The following is a 15,933-nucleotide window of genomic DNA, read 5'->3' as shown; positions in this document are numbered from 1 at the left end:
AGATATTCCTCTCAGAAATATCCTGCTAAAATAATATTTACTTGCCCAATGAGAATCTGTTTACTAGCAGAGGACTACAAGGGTTAAGGGGTGGGGTGGGGTGCGAATCGAACATGTTTGTTTGTGTGACTTTTTCTATTTACCAGATCTTACGACTTGATAATGTTCACCCCAATCTTCTACATTTTGCATGGAATTGCAGTGCAGTGGTATGGCTGCTCTCATTTTGCATTCGTTACTGCGTAACTGCTTTTTTGTGAGTACGTTACGCCAGTTTAAGTGCAACGATCGTCAATTACCTACCTTACACAATAAAATATAGAGTTACGTAACTTACCTCAACGTGAAAGTGTACAGTTACATAGCTTAAACAGCAAAAATGTATAGCTACGTAGTTTAGTAACTTACGTAAACAATTATACAGTTGCGTAGTTTACGTAACAAAGTGTTCAGGTACGGAGCTTATTTACCAAGTTCTAGTTACGTAGTGTATGTAAGAAATTGAAAAGTTTTTAATTTTCGTAACAGAGTGTATATATACGTAGCTTAAATAACAAAGTGTACATTTCCGCAAATTTCATAACAAAGTTTGTTCGGTTGCCTCCTGATTTTCACCTAATAACATTGCCTTACGCCAAGAAATCATAAACAATTAATCAGTAGGAAATAAAATACGGAAATCAAATTAAAGGTAACTGTCGCAATAACAACTAAATTACTTAGATTGAAGGTAATTAAATTAATATTAGAAAACCCAAATCCCTCTATCAGCGGATGAGTACATACCAAAATATTTCGTACTCTAAGTTTATATTACCTCACCAGCAGACCAGTTCTCTAGCAATTAAATAATGAATGCTCCCTTTACGACAGGCTGAACTAAAACATGATTCAGACCCTTTTATCCATTCAAAACTTCCTTGTTGTTGACTGAGTTACACCTAACGTTTATTTTGGGTAAAACGTTTGTGTGGACCAGACACACATATTAGATCTACAGACAATACATGAATATTAATTATATAGTAATATTCATGGATTGTTTGTAGATCTAATATGCGTGTCTGGTCCACACAAACACTTTACCCAAAATAAACGTTAGGTGTAACTCAGTCAACAACAAGGAAGTTATATATATATATATATATATATATGATACAAATAGCATCATCATTCAAGTGTTAAAAATTACAAATTCGTACTCTACGGAGTTTTACTCCGTGGATCCCTATGTTAAAGGCATACATCGACTTGCATGTAAGGTCTGATCCCTATACCATCACGGCCATTACAAGTTAGTATTATCAAACATTCTCTTGTAAACTCATGGACAGCAGTTTTTTTTTGTTTGGTGTATATCTGTTGGTGAGTTGCAATGACTATACCACCGATACCTTAGCATTATATTTGGTGATGTGTACTGGGCATGATATTATAGGGACCAGTACTTATAGGCAAGGTGATATGTGCCGTTTATCCGCTGACTCCGCTCCGCTTCGAATCTCCAAGGAGTACAAATTTATGATTCTCTGACATGTATGAAAATACTATTTGTGTCATATTCATAGAAATTATGTTAGTATTTGCAAGCATCCTTTTGTAGAAAATATAGGGATAACACATTCGTTTCTGTTTTGTCCGCATTTGAATTTCTATTTCTCGCTGTCACCAATCTTAAAGTTCAGTCACATAAATCTCCTTGTAGAAAGACCGAGCTTTGAAATAATTAATGGTCCCTTTAGGATATGCTTGACTAAATAACGACTCGTAACCCTTCATCGGTTCAAAACTTCCTTGTCGTTGACTGAATTATATATAATGTGAATTTGGGAGAAATATTTGTTTACACCGGAAAACCCATAGTAGTAATGATTATTTTAACTGGCGTTTGTTTTCATTTTCTACAGTAGAGATCAAAACGAGAGATCAATACAAGCTTCTGTGGAATTTATCGTGGATAAACATGCAACAAGTAACTGACTACTGTCCACATGGTAAGTACTGACTGTACATGTATTTGTTATTCGGATGATTCATTCAATTGTTTTAGTTCATATTCTCCCTCTTTATCACTGAAATAAATAATCCTTAACATTTTTACTTGTTATAGACATATTGCATATTGTAGTCACTTTTTGCACAATACTATGCTTCCTGCAGAGTATATTCAGTGTGGGTGGGATTCATGCCCATAGCCTGCGAGATTTAATCTTGAAGACAAATCTATTTATGTATATTTATCGGTCCATTACATGCGTATGGCGATCAGTTGAAGCAATCCTGATAATGAAGAGCGAGGATGTACATTGGTTTTTATTTTGCGAATGATTTTGATAAAGAGTTATTCACTTCCGAATATTATGTTTATTTTAGACATCTAATGGACGAGGGAGCGGATATAACATAATGAGTGATATAGGTACTGATATATGTATACTATAACCCAATATAGAAATCCGCAAATATTTATAAGATCAGAGCAATCAAAATTACAGAATATGGAGGATTTTCGTCATAAAATGCGACAACTGTACTGGAAATTCCCAGCAAATTGTTTCTCATGAAGCAAGGCGAATCTCCTCAGCTTATCTCTAAAAGTAATTTGTCTTTCTTCTGGTGGTATTTTAACCTTGTTATACAGTACTTAGAGGCCTTGACAAATACATTTACTATCTGTTCCAGCCTGTCCTCAGGACAGGACGGCTTGTCCAAGCAACATATCAATTGACACATCAATGCCCGCCAAACCTAAAAGGACATGTCCAGCATTACACCAGTTGCGAGCTGGCAATGTCTAAGGTAGACAAATCTCACAATATTAGGTTGAACCTTTTTCTATGCGTCAGAAGACTTGGTTAGGTGAGTTGTGTGCAGGCACTGCTTTTAAATATTTTCAAACATGCTGAATGGATCTATCTGACAACTGTTGCTTCTCCTGTTCGTCATTTGTATAGTGTAATTACCACCTGGTACATTTTACACGATTGCGACAAAATGAAGAGAGGAAGAAGAGCAAGAGATATATCTTGCCTTGCTTTCATCGTTTGTGGTAGGTTAAGTCATCCTGAAGCATTAACTGGTCAACAGCTAACTGTTTGACTTGGCCTCGTATCGACCAGAAAGCCTTTGCCTCATCTCGGATGGATTCATTTATGACTTCCTAGACCTCACGCTTGTAAATATGGACCGACGAAGAGGAAGGAAATGGGTTTTGTTTGAGTTAGGCGTAATCGTTGTGAAAGCATTACCCAAACAAATGTTATACTATCCGCGAATGATTGAATATAGCCTAGTCTCTGATGTATTCTAGGATGACATTTTCCCTACTCTCCACTTCATGTACGGAGAGTCTCGGTTAGGTCTTGTCTATTACTGATGTTGTTACAGAGCTTAACAATACGCCCTGATAAAAAATTATGATCAAAGTATCACAGTGGGCAAAATTGGTTTGACTATCGCATCTAAGACGGTAAAGTTTATAAACAACGGCGTTAACCGGATAGGCATGTGTATCTTGGATCAATCAATATCGATAAGAACGCTAGGATGAGTTGCCCACAAAATAGTCACAAAGTGCACCTTTTTGCGGTTGTTTGATTTTCATATGGTCGGTCGTTTCTTCTACTCTTTACTCATCCATATCATGATTAAGAAACTTTATCAGAGTCTACTAGTCAGTGGCGAGAGAGATTGTAAAATAGTTGCAGAGCGAGTCAGTGGATAATGCACACTAATGATCAGACAGCCACCCTACAGAGAAATGCCGCCAACATATCCAAATTGCCACCATTGTCCAGAGGGTATTTTTCTTCTAGCTTTCATGTCGGATAGACGAACAAGGCGCTGATATCCTTAAAGTCAAATATGACATCACATGGATGACAGTCGAGCAGGATTCCCGTAGCTTTTAGGTAAAACTGTCGAAGGTGTGATAGCAGGCAAGATCAAAGTCTTTGTTGAGTTCGATGTGCCCATTCGTTCAATCCAGGAAGTGCGTTTAGGTAAAACTGTCGATGGTGGGATAGCAGGCAAGATCAAAGTCTTTGTTGAGTTCGATGTGCCCATTCATTCAATCCAGGAAGTGCAGGTCACGCTCTAGATCTACAGTTCGAATTTTGGCTGCTGAAAATCAGCCGACTATGGGTTGCGCGGGTCTGTGGTAGGTGTGCAGTATACTAGTTCCTTGAGCATGTATCGTATTTATTGTTTTAACTGTGTGGTTGGTATCTCTAAATAATCGTCTTTGTATATAGATTTATATATAATGCGTATATTTATAAATGCTCTCCTTACCCAAAACCAACGCTCGGGCTGCATATTTTTAAGCATATTTGCCTTGTTGTAAACATGCAGCTTCGTATCTTTCTAAGTCATATGATATTTGACATTGTCTTGTCATGCATGACAACATATATCCTCAGTTCATGTGGTAAAGTGTTTATACTGAACCAATGATCTTTGGGACCTCTGAGTCGGATGCTTTTGGCTTTCTTTTAAAGTCGATGCTCCCACAGAAGCGACAAAGACTGTCATGCAATTTGCAAAATTTTAAAATTTGCTCGTTTACGCTTGATTACAGTAAAGTTCTTTTCAACAGGTAACTTCGTTTCTCCAATCAAAAATACGTTTGTTTCTAGCCGCCTGTTTCTAAACTGAAATAGTATTTAAAATAATGTGATGTGTACGCAAATGCTTAACGTGCAAATGTATTCGATTCAACACAAAGTTGATGTATTCAAGAAATGTTAGAAAAATTAGCTTAAAAGGGGGCAGTGATACAACAAATATACAAAAAAGAATTGCACAATGTTGTTAAAATTGGAGATTCTGCTAAAGCGTGACAATACACTAGAATCAACTGAATCAGGACAAAATGCAATTCTCCTCAGGGACATTGCAGATTAGTAGATGTCAAAACTTCCAAGCAAATATTTTCTATACGTAAACCTAGAAAGAATATAAATAATTGATCAAATGAACCAGGTTAAATAGGTTGTCAAGGGAAAGAATAACAGTTATATGAACAGGTAATATATCAAAGCACTATTACTGTTGCTGTTAAAATTATCACCTGATTTAGATGCATGATGCGTCATAAATGATCTTCAAATACGTACTTCAGTTACAAAGGCAATATATATAATAACTTCAATTAACCCACCTTCGTCTGTTATACACATTCATTATTTAACTTGCATTATGTGAAATTCTATCACATGTGTGCAATAAAAGAACCATTTTCCCACAAAATTATATATCCTTATGAGTCAATGCTCATTATAAGTATCAATCCATATCAACGCAGGATGAGTATTACGGTCAGAATTGTATGGTTCAAATGATCATACACATGTACGTTGAGCCTTTAGCACCCGAGGGGTGCAGTCTACGACGCTGATTTGCAACAACAATAGGTTACAAAAGTGTATGTGGCTCTGGGAAAGACTACTATATGGTTAATATCGTTGACGCTGCTTTACTGTTCTTCTTCAAAAGCTTCTACTTCAGGTTAACCAATAATATCTTGAGACATCATTGATGTTAATATTACTCTTCGCTTCTGAATATCAGTTTTTGTAATATTGATGGTATCCCACGGTGACTTCGCTTACATAATACAGCATAGATCAAACAGCATTATGAAAATGATAATCGATGAATCCACGTTCATTCGCGTCGTGGCTTATCTTTAGAAGACACATACATTTGACTAATGCCTGATCGAAACCAATGTCAATGTTATACCACATCATTCTGTAAGAAGGACAATGCATCCCTCTGGTCGCAGTGCAACACATCAAAGTTGTCTCCATTCAATGGGCGATTGATATGTTAGTTCCCTTGTTCTGTGTCGAATTAATCTTCCTAGGTGGACGTGTATGTTCAAAATGATATTTCATCCTTTGAATTATGTCGTTTGCATACCAGAGGTCTGTACCCACATGGTACGATTGAAAGGTCGCACATGTTTGTTATACAAGAGTTGATTCGCATTCTCTAAGGGTCGACTGACAATTTGGTGATCTGTTGAAGATACAATCTTGTGAAGGTCGACCGTATTGACACGAACGTCTTTGAGCTTGACTTTACTTTGAAACGTCACTGTTCACAATGTGACTGAAAAGATAGTTCAGTGCCACGTCTTTTGCTTCACATTTTGTGCGAAGCTGTCTATTTGCATCTCTGTATTTATAGCCATTTGTTAGGTTCATCACTTGCCAACCGCACCAGGAAGAAGAAACTTCTTAAGCGCTTCGTAAATGACTAATATCAGACCTTCTCATATAAATTCGACCTGTTTAATGCTTTTTTCTTTATTGTCGATCAAATGAAAACATTGAATTGGAACACAAAGAGTTATGTCGAGGGAAATAGTTCTTATAAATGTCTCTGAATGCAACATTGATAATTCAATTGGACGACTTGAGAACAAATGCGACACCGTTTCTTTTAATGAAATTGTATGCATCTTTGGAATTACTGCACAATTTGGACACACTTTTAATAAATCGTTGGACTTGTCTGTTGCTGATATGTACTCACAAATGCCCGTTTACATTTAGAATATCCAAGAAAACAAGGTTTCAATCTAAACAGCCATGATATCTATATCCACAATGTACAGGTTTACTCAATTTAACTTCCATTCTCGTGGAAGATTGACGGACACACACAAACACACACAAAGAGGAGGGAAACATACATTCACGCGAATACATACACATACACTAAAACACAGACTTGAATCAGGGTCCTTGGTAAACGTGATAGTATTTAACTCTCTTTCAAGCTTAGTGTATATTTTTAACGTTTTACATTAGTCTTGTATGAACTGATTTCTATCTGATGAATTCGGCGTTACTGTCTGCCTGTGTTTTCTCTGTATTTGGAGACAGCAGACGATGCCTGGTGAAAAGTCTCTAGGAAGTCGATCTGCACAAGTGACTGATACAGCATGCTCCATATTCTAAGCGCAGTAACATAATGTTTTGTTTTGTTTTGTAGATAAATCCCATGTATACTGAATCATTTTCTATTGCAACAACACTTCAGTGGCATGTACACTCTTTATTTGTAGGTCAACATGACTCAGAAGCTGCTACATTGCTTGCACTTTCTAATTAGCCTAGGTACGTATAATATAAAATTAGATAATAACGCTTTCAGTCGATATAATTATTTTATCTATTTTGGAATAATTTCTTTAAGTAGAATATTTAATATAGCGTTGACGATATTTTAGTTGAATTGTCTCATCTGAATGCAATGCATCAAAGGTTTGGTACCGCACATTAGTTTAAAAAAATGAAACTTTAATCGATCTATTCTAACACGTCAACATTTGTACGATCCGGCTTATTTAAATAAGTATGACATAACTGTATATCGGAAATCCTTTAAAATATGTTTTATGGAGTTTTATTTTTGAGCATATATTTATTATTGTGTAGAGAAACAAATTTTTCCGTTCGAACCGAAAAGGATCGTACATTGGCCACGACGTCCAGTGGAAATAAAATTATATACATTCGTATTAGCTGCTGTGGCAATCAGAAAGAAATTATTGGGACCAATAAGCAGCTCCCAGGCTTGCAAACAATTAAACTTAGCATTTGCTATTATGTGTGCTATCTTCACCATCTTTTTATGGAAATCTACACAATTTGTGTGCAGGTATATGGCAATAGCTATCGATAACAGCCTGTCTTTGTTCATACAATTTCTTGTTATGTTTTCCATTTTCAGGCATAGAGGACACACAGAAATGTTATTGAAACTGTTATATGCTAACTATTAATGGGTCTCGAGTCATTGTTAGTAAGCAAAATTACTTAGTTCTATGATTCTGGCGTGCATTTTAGAATGATTAGGGTTAACACGCTTATTTGCCCTTTGGATCTTGGAAGGTTATATAAGTGATCTTGTTGACACGTTTGTTGGGAAACTTACCTTCATTCTGGTTCTCTTATTGTATCTTAGTTTTTTATATACGGTAGTGAGAATTATTTATTCATATCTTAACAACTGAAGTAGAATCAGTCTTTTAGTTGTATACATTTATTTGGGGGAATTTATTTCAAGAATGTATCAGAAGTATTAAGTGATCATTGAATTTAGGTTACGATTTCTATTTTGGTATTATTGTTAATTCATCTAGAGACATTATTGATTATATCATTATGATACATCAAGAGGGTTTGCATATATAAAAACATTCAAGGGTCAAGGAACATCGGATTAGAATCCATTTAGAACATCGCTGGAATTCATTTGGAACACACCATGGTTTTGTGATTTAATTCAACATACTGTAGGTTCTAATACAAATATATTACTAGTTACATTTTATACAGCTTGTAGGTTTTAGCTTTGTTTTCTATTGCTTCGTTTAAGACAATTGTGTCGTAACACGTGAATCTTTATCCGATAAGAATAAACTCACTAAAGCATAAGAACACCAGCACGTTCTTATCCTTTAATACACACAATGTAATAATGAATTCAAATCGTCTGTTCAGATATAAAATGGCTAATTTGAATCAGAATATATTAGAGAGCATTGCGTCACATGGCATAGGTCTGACTGTCTGTAAAATTTAGATTAAATACTTTAACATCCAATATATTAACCAAACCTTAAGCCAATACAAATTGTAAATGAAATTTTAATTTTTCATACCTCTTCATTCGAAGGTTCCTTCCGTAAGGGTAACTGGGTTTTCCAACGCAAACATAATAATTGGTTTGGTTGTGCAGAACCCGCTGAAAGATATTTTGCTTCACAGACGCTTTAAGAATCCATTCGTCAATGATATTGGTGTATGAATTTTCAAGACACAATCAATTCCTGGTTTGGCTGGCCTAATCCCCTGTAATATATTTTGTCTGACTTGCTTTTTGTTCCTCATGCAGTCGTTCTTAAAGGTTATCGGTGTATGTATGTCTCAAGATATAAGCAATATCTGGCTTGATAGGACAGGACCCGCTGTGAGATATGTTTTTATTACAGACTTTCTGTTTTGTTCAGGAAGCCATCCATGCAGGTTAATGGTATGTGTCAGAAACGCCCAACCCAATCAATACCTAGTTTGGTTGGACGAAGCCCTCTGTCAGTTATTTGCCTTTCAGGATGTTTGTTTAGGAAGCTGTCTGTAAATTGGACAGCTTCCTGATAAAACTCAGTTTATGTTGATAATGTTGTTGGACTTGACTCCATCAGAGGTTTTGGTTATGCTGAAATCAACGGCCAGTAATCTTAAGGTAATCTGTTGTCTCACTGCAAGCACTTTACTCCTGCAACATTGAGTGAACCGAACTCATTCTTTTTAAAATAACTAAAGACTCAAGTAGTCCAACTGCTGTTAACGATATAAACGGTAACGAAACCGGGCACATTTTGGTTCAGGTATAATGCATAAATATTATGTACACGCTATTCCGTGGCAAAGGACATTTGCCGCAAACTTCATAGTTCCGTTCACACAGAATGAGTAGGGATAGCAAAGACTGAGAGTGAGCACTATCAACACACGAAAATCAATTCAGCTTGCAATAAGTCTGCCAGTCTTATGAGTTCAGCCAAGACATCCTTTTCAGGCAAAGTGTTGGTTCTTTTTGAAGCACTTCTTTATAATCAGCTTAGCAGATTCAAATGCGATTTTCTATGGAACACATAAAGCCAAATTAAATAAACTAAACTTACCTGTATCTTGTGAAAAGTGTGGTCTGTTACACTAATTGTATGAAGAACTGTCTTGTCACAAGACACAACACATGCAATTAGCCTGTATTAAGATATAATCAAAATAATTGGTAATAATGTCTGTTATGTTCTCTGTAAGTTGATAGAGATATGTTTGGAATTTGCACACATTATAGCTCTATTTAAATCGTGTAGTCGTGTGTCCTCAAAATAAGTGAAACGGAATTGGCATATTCCACATGCTATAGTTGCTTGGAAGAATCCACTTGCTTTTTCAAGTAAATGTCATAACTATGTTTCTTTCTTAAAATATCTTGTTGACAATCTACATATCTCTTAAGTTTTAATTCTACTTCGATTTCAAATCATCAGTTTGCTTTGAAAAAGGAAACTGGAAAATTCTTTGTTGCACTGAACGTTCATGCATGTATACTAATCTCGAAGGATATACAATGCTATTTTCAAACGTATAACGTTTACAGACGACCATGATCGTGTAGGCGATATAAGTTAGTTTAACGCACAGCGATCGCCTTCTCATCCCCCCCCCCCAAAGGAAGCAAACGATAAAACTACAACTTTTGTGTCCACACCTATTAGAAAAAAATAAAACAAACAACGAAACAATCACATTACGAATAAATTTCATTATGTTGAAAAGATCTGCTTATAATTTGTCTCATATGCCAAACTAATTTCAAATATCTTCATTTCTGTCTAATTGTTATCAACATTCTGTTTTGTTCGTGGCATGTCTAAAATTCAGAAACACTCTGCGATTTCTATATGACATAAATTGATTAAATATGGGAAAACACATTCTCCAGGGTACTCACTGAAACAGCTTTGCTTATCTATGTAAACTTAAATTGTTCCATTCGCACTTTATGTGTTGCTCTGTCTGATGGTTGCAATTAGAAACAGTAGTAAATTATAAGAAGATATATATGAATAATTTGTGATACTCTAAATCTCTCTTGATTTCAGCGCTGGCATCGAATGTGATTTTGGATTTTAATAAAATTGCAACTTTTGATGCTCTTGGTATGGTCTGTAATGTGAAAGGCCGAGAGAAGGAAAGTTTAATTAAGATATACCATGGTGGGCTGGAGAAGGTTACCTTGTCAGATGGCTGTATTATAAAATCGAATGACACTAGACTAAACATTAGATGTACAGAGACAGAAGATGACATACTGCTTAGTGTAAATCTGACATATTACGATTCATCGGACCTAGGGACCTGGAATTGCAGTGATGGAAAATCTTATGATACGGTTACTTTCCCGTCTTTTGTAAGTAAGTAAAGATCCATAATATATTTAATTTAAATGAATGATTGTATCATACTATACATTAGTACCATAATGTTGTCCATTATATAGTGAGACTGTGCGCAACGGAGATACTACAAATAAACTGTATTTAAATTAGGATGATACTAGTAATTATCACTTTCGTTTCTGGTCCAATTATGCACTAGAGGTCACCCATTTAGTACGCACGCAAAAATCTGGCAAAGCTTGACCCCTTCCCTCTGTAAACACGCATACTTTTTTACACCCCCTCCTGCGTACGTACGATTGACGCACCACCAAATTCTATAAAACGGCCTATATTTAATCCACGCATAAACCATAAAGGATTAATAATATTAACGTGTTGAATAAAACAGATAGTCCACCGACGTTGAATGTCTGGATGCATGAAAGAAATAAGCTGCCTAATATTAAACAGTTTGTCTAGTGTCCGCTAAAATTCAAACGCAGAACATTTTACGTATTAGACAAATTATTATCTAGGTTTCACCCTACCAACCCCCTGTTTCCTATGGGTACGTACGTTATCAGTAGACCCCCATACGCAAGTGTATGCATTTGGGTTACCTCCTCCCCACTCCATGCGTAGGGACTAAATGGACGGCCCCATACCTTTTGTCATTAATCTTAACTATAATGTTCAGTTGGGATTTAAAACTAACACCGATCGAGTTACAAAAGGCAGTTATTAATTCCGACCATGTATGTTTATCATTTATTGTGGATTGATGTCATTGTTGTGATGAACTCTCCGAGAAGGTGGGACATCCAATTATTGGTGCTGAACCCTGTTCAGCTCTAATACTATATGATGAATGCTGCTTGAGATATGTCAAATCTTTCATTACAAAGTATTAGACCGTTCTTGGACAAGTCTGCCATTTTAAATCATATTAAACATATACTTTTTCAATGTGAAATGTCATATTTGTATGCTAAAAAGATTCTGCCACGCTCATAATGTGAAATGAATACCTTTAAATGAATGAACCACAATAAACATTGGTCATTTGTACTATCTTGGACATTAATATGTTGAGACAATCAAACTTTTTATATATGCTTCCCTTGAACCTGGACTGTAGTATACATTATTGGTGTCTTACACATTAATAGGTTAAGCACAAATTTTCAACAATCAAAAGATAATTAAGGACACAAATGCATCTTGTTAAGAACGCAATAGTTTTCAGACTCGTGATATGGATTGTTAAAGTGGTTAACATGCATGAAAAAATGGCCATATCAATAGATTATATTTCTTTCTTATAGAAAATAGGATGAAAAATAAAGTGTGGTCAAACCTAAAACTTATAATGGCACATGTCAGCTCACGATTGTTATGGATATTTTATTAATATTGCGTGCTTAACTTTTTTCCAGATGACTTACGTTGCTAACCTCTGTTCACAATTGACCTTTGGCTATGATAAACAATGTATTTCCATTCCATCTGAGTTCAAATCCAGTCTTGCTTACAGTTAGACTAAATTTGTTTTTTTACATTAGATTCCTTTACATTATTGGTCAATTGAAAGTGTATATAAAAATGGAACTAATAAACAAATAATTTATTTATGTCTAAGATCAGTCTCTAGAATCCAATTGTGACTGGATATTTAATGTTGTGATCATATACAATTCGAGATGAATTTTTAATTTCAAGTATTCATTGGTATTACTAAAGGACTCGTTTACGTTTGGACTCGTACACTTGGACAATACATTCCGGATTGCATCATTGTGTTATATCAGGACATTCAAGACTATTATAACTCACTCGAAAATTATATGTTTGGTCTCTTAATGGGACATTGTGATTTACTTCACAATATCGTGTCTCCTAAAAGTTCACCTTAGTATTGTACAGAAATAAAATACTTACCGATTTTACTTACATTGCTTTCATCTCCTTCTTTTGTTACAAACAACTTAAACATGATATTGATCATCATCAGGATAGGTATATTGGTCATTGACAAGAAGGGCTTAATTAAATAGCTTGTTGTCTGTCCATTAGTAAACATTTGCTACTGATGCCCATTATAAATTACGTTGAACGTAACCATTAAACATTTTACACACATTCCCTAATAGTCCACATTGTTCTAATTCAAAATAATGCCACCTACATCCAATATGTCCGCATCAGTGGCCATCTTTAAAATCGTTTGAATGTTACTCCTCAGGAATGGGTTATCATATCAACAGTAAAAGACGTCGTATGATCTCCAGTTGAGTCTACAAAGAATTACGTCGATCTGATATCTAATATTTCCACTATGGCAGCTAAATCAAATAAACAGCCACAGCAGCTATTTTAAATTATTGTTGTCGCTTTTCTTCCAATATCAGCACGGTGGTTTATCTAAAAGATTTCTTATGGCACCATCTTATGTCCAATAAGGCTGCCACAACACCCGTATTAACACTACTCTTGAATGGGATGTCATCTTGTCATGGTGTTTTTACCACAAGACTTAAAATGAATTTCGGTTTCCCTGGAAATGACTTCGATTTGCTATACAACATACATGCCACAGTGGCAGATTTGAAAAGCTTGCTATCACTTAAGTATATTTGAACTGAAGAGATTTCAACGCTCTGTAGTCAAAGAGATTAGATGGTTATTTTTTTATAATTATTTTCTGTCAGCAGCGTGTCAGTTCCTTATCATATCCTTAGTAATTGAGCAATATTCATTATTTGTACAGCTTATATATGTTATGTGTGTTTCAATTTTGTTTACGATTGTATATTATCAGAGACATTTTTATAAACATTATTATATAACTCAGTGAGTGTGGGTTGCATTTAAATATGTTGACATGGCCTATTAGCCTACGAAAGTTTTAGAAGTGATCTTGTTAACAAGAGTTCAGATCATCTGAAAGTCTGCTCCATCTATTTGTTCACTGGATTGCTCATAAAACATTTGAAACTACCCATGCATTAATATGTAGAATCGTCTTTTCTAAAATTTGTATGTGCCATATGCTGAAACCATCTCATCTTCTATGTGAACATTTCATCGATTAAATCTTCTATCGATAGCCGTTATAAATCTTAGACGATTCAAACATAATCGCTGTTTTAAGAATTTAAACATGTTTTCTCATGAATCTATCAAATATGAAATCTGTTCTAAATTAACTGTGTTAATCTTAATCTGGATTAGTTTTGTGAGTATTTTGCTCTGGTTAAGATATGGCTTTGCACAACCGGAGAAATTGATGATTGAACAGTATTATGCATTTTGAATATTTAAAATTGAATTTGCATTGCTATATACAGGACCGACATAAATTGTCTGATAAATCATTGTGATATCCCAACTTTTGGTTTTGCTATGTCCCTCTCACAAATGAAACACATATGTTGAATTAAATCATATTTCGGTTTCCGCTGTGAATACCTTGTAGTTTACACTGTATCTTTTGAACGCAAATACAAAATCGATGGCGAAATGTATCTTGGCTTATTTGCTCAAGTATATTATACACACTTTGTGTCCATCATTAGCATTTTACCAGACACTTCGTTTTGATTTGCCGCGAAGTGATTCTGGTATACTACCCGAACCCCACCTCGATTATTGGTTCTTGGGGCTCAGCCGGCAATTTGTCATGGGTACACAGTATGATATTCATATACTGTATAGTTTTGTAATCAAACTAAAAATATCGTTTATAAATTTTACAAATAAGCCATCATAGTTCATTATGTTGGTACAGTTGACTATCCTGTAAAAATGTTTGAAAAATTAAAATAATTGTTTAGCATTTTATTGGAAACACTTTTTTCTTTGTTCATGTCCGTTTATTTTTATGTCAGCAATTGTGTTAAACATTTTATTCCAATGTTGCCTTCCATCGTTTCCATTTTGAAAAAATATCTTCCATCTTTAAAAATATCAAGGTATGTATATTGTATATGATGGGTTATCTAAATGATTAGTGTTTGTATTTAAGACAAGCTCGAGAGTATAACATACATCCGCCACCTTTATTTTAGGCGTTTATGCAAGCAATTTCGGTCTGAACGCAATCAACTAAATGTATTACCTGATCTCTGTCTGATGATTTCATTCGGATCTATGTGTACGTATTGCATATTCACTCCTGTAAAACATCAATCACATAAATTTGGCTTGTTTAATTTCGAATAAGCGTTAATTGACGTTGTCTCTCTCACATGTGTTACTATATTTAGAAACTTTGTCCTCTGGTTAAATACTGGTTTACTGAACGTCTTTTTCCTCATCGTATGGTCCCTTGGTAACTCTGATAGTTAAGTCCAATTAGGCTATCACAGAGAGAAAAATTTCGAGTTTATTTACAGAAGATCTTTAGTTACAGTTCAGTTTCATTAAACTGTTCATACTATTATTATTGCAAAATTAGACTAACATCAATTTACAATAAATCACTCTAAGGATTTAGTTATAAGATTGTGTTTCGTTTACTGATTCATTTGTCTAGGACATTGAATCAACGTTATGAATAAATAAATGCAGAACTTCTAGTATACCCGTGTTAGTTGGGGAAGCTATTTTAACACTTAATATCCATTTCTATATCTTACAAGTTTCTGAAAGAGTTGAATATAGTGCTCTATGCTAAGTCGAGTTTATCATAACGTTCATATTGCTTGACATTGACTAATATATGTCTTGTAAATCTTTAGTCATTCCTGCATGTTTCTAAAATTGAATTTACCAAATTGACTCTATGAAGTATAAGTTGTCTTCACAGTAACTGGTTCTCTTATGTCTTTTTCTTCTACTTATTGGTAGAAGGATACAAATGATCTAGGGTGGCCTAGTAGTTAGAGGGGCAACCTCGGATGCTGGAGATCGCGGGTTCTAGTCTGCATCATAAATTACTCGATAGATGATGTAGTTGTTGCCTT

General features: G+C 35.0%; 1 protein-coding gene across 7 annotated transcripts in view; it reads left to right on the top strand.

Moving 5' to 3' along the window:
* The window catches only part of LOC149789579 (uncharacterized), a 59,164-nt gene that overhangs the window by 22,951 nt on the left and 20,280 nt on the right, over positions 1 to 15,933 (top strand). For 2 of the 7 annotated variants that reach the window (XM_089971596.1, XM_089971595.1), the window contains 3 exons: positions 1,908 to 1,994; positions 7,079 to 7,130; positions 10,691 to 11,002. The gene's annotated coding sequence lies outside the window, so the exon portion shown is untranslated. Of the gene's footprint in view, positions 1 to 1,779; positions 1,995 to 7,078; positions 7,131 to 7,153; positions 11,003 to 15,036; positions 15,123 to 15,933 lie in introns of those variants that run through there. The other 5 variants (XM_089971599.1, XM_089971598.1, XM_089971597.1 and 2 more) reach the window with 5 other exon arrangements.

The sequence above is a fragment of the Sinohyriopsis cumingii genome, chromosome 10 (genome assembly GCF_028554795.1).
Source record: "Sinohyriopsis cumingii isolate HCF-2022 chromosome 10, ASM2855479v2, whole genome shotgun sequence".
Lineage (NCBI taxonomy): Eukaryota > Metazoa > Mollusca > Bivalvia > Unionida > Unionidae > Sinohyriopsis > Sinohyriopsis cumingii.
Note: the sequence above shows the minus strand (reverse complement) of the source record. Positions and strands in the feature narration are given on the sequence as shown.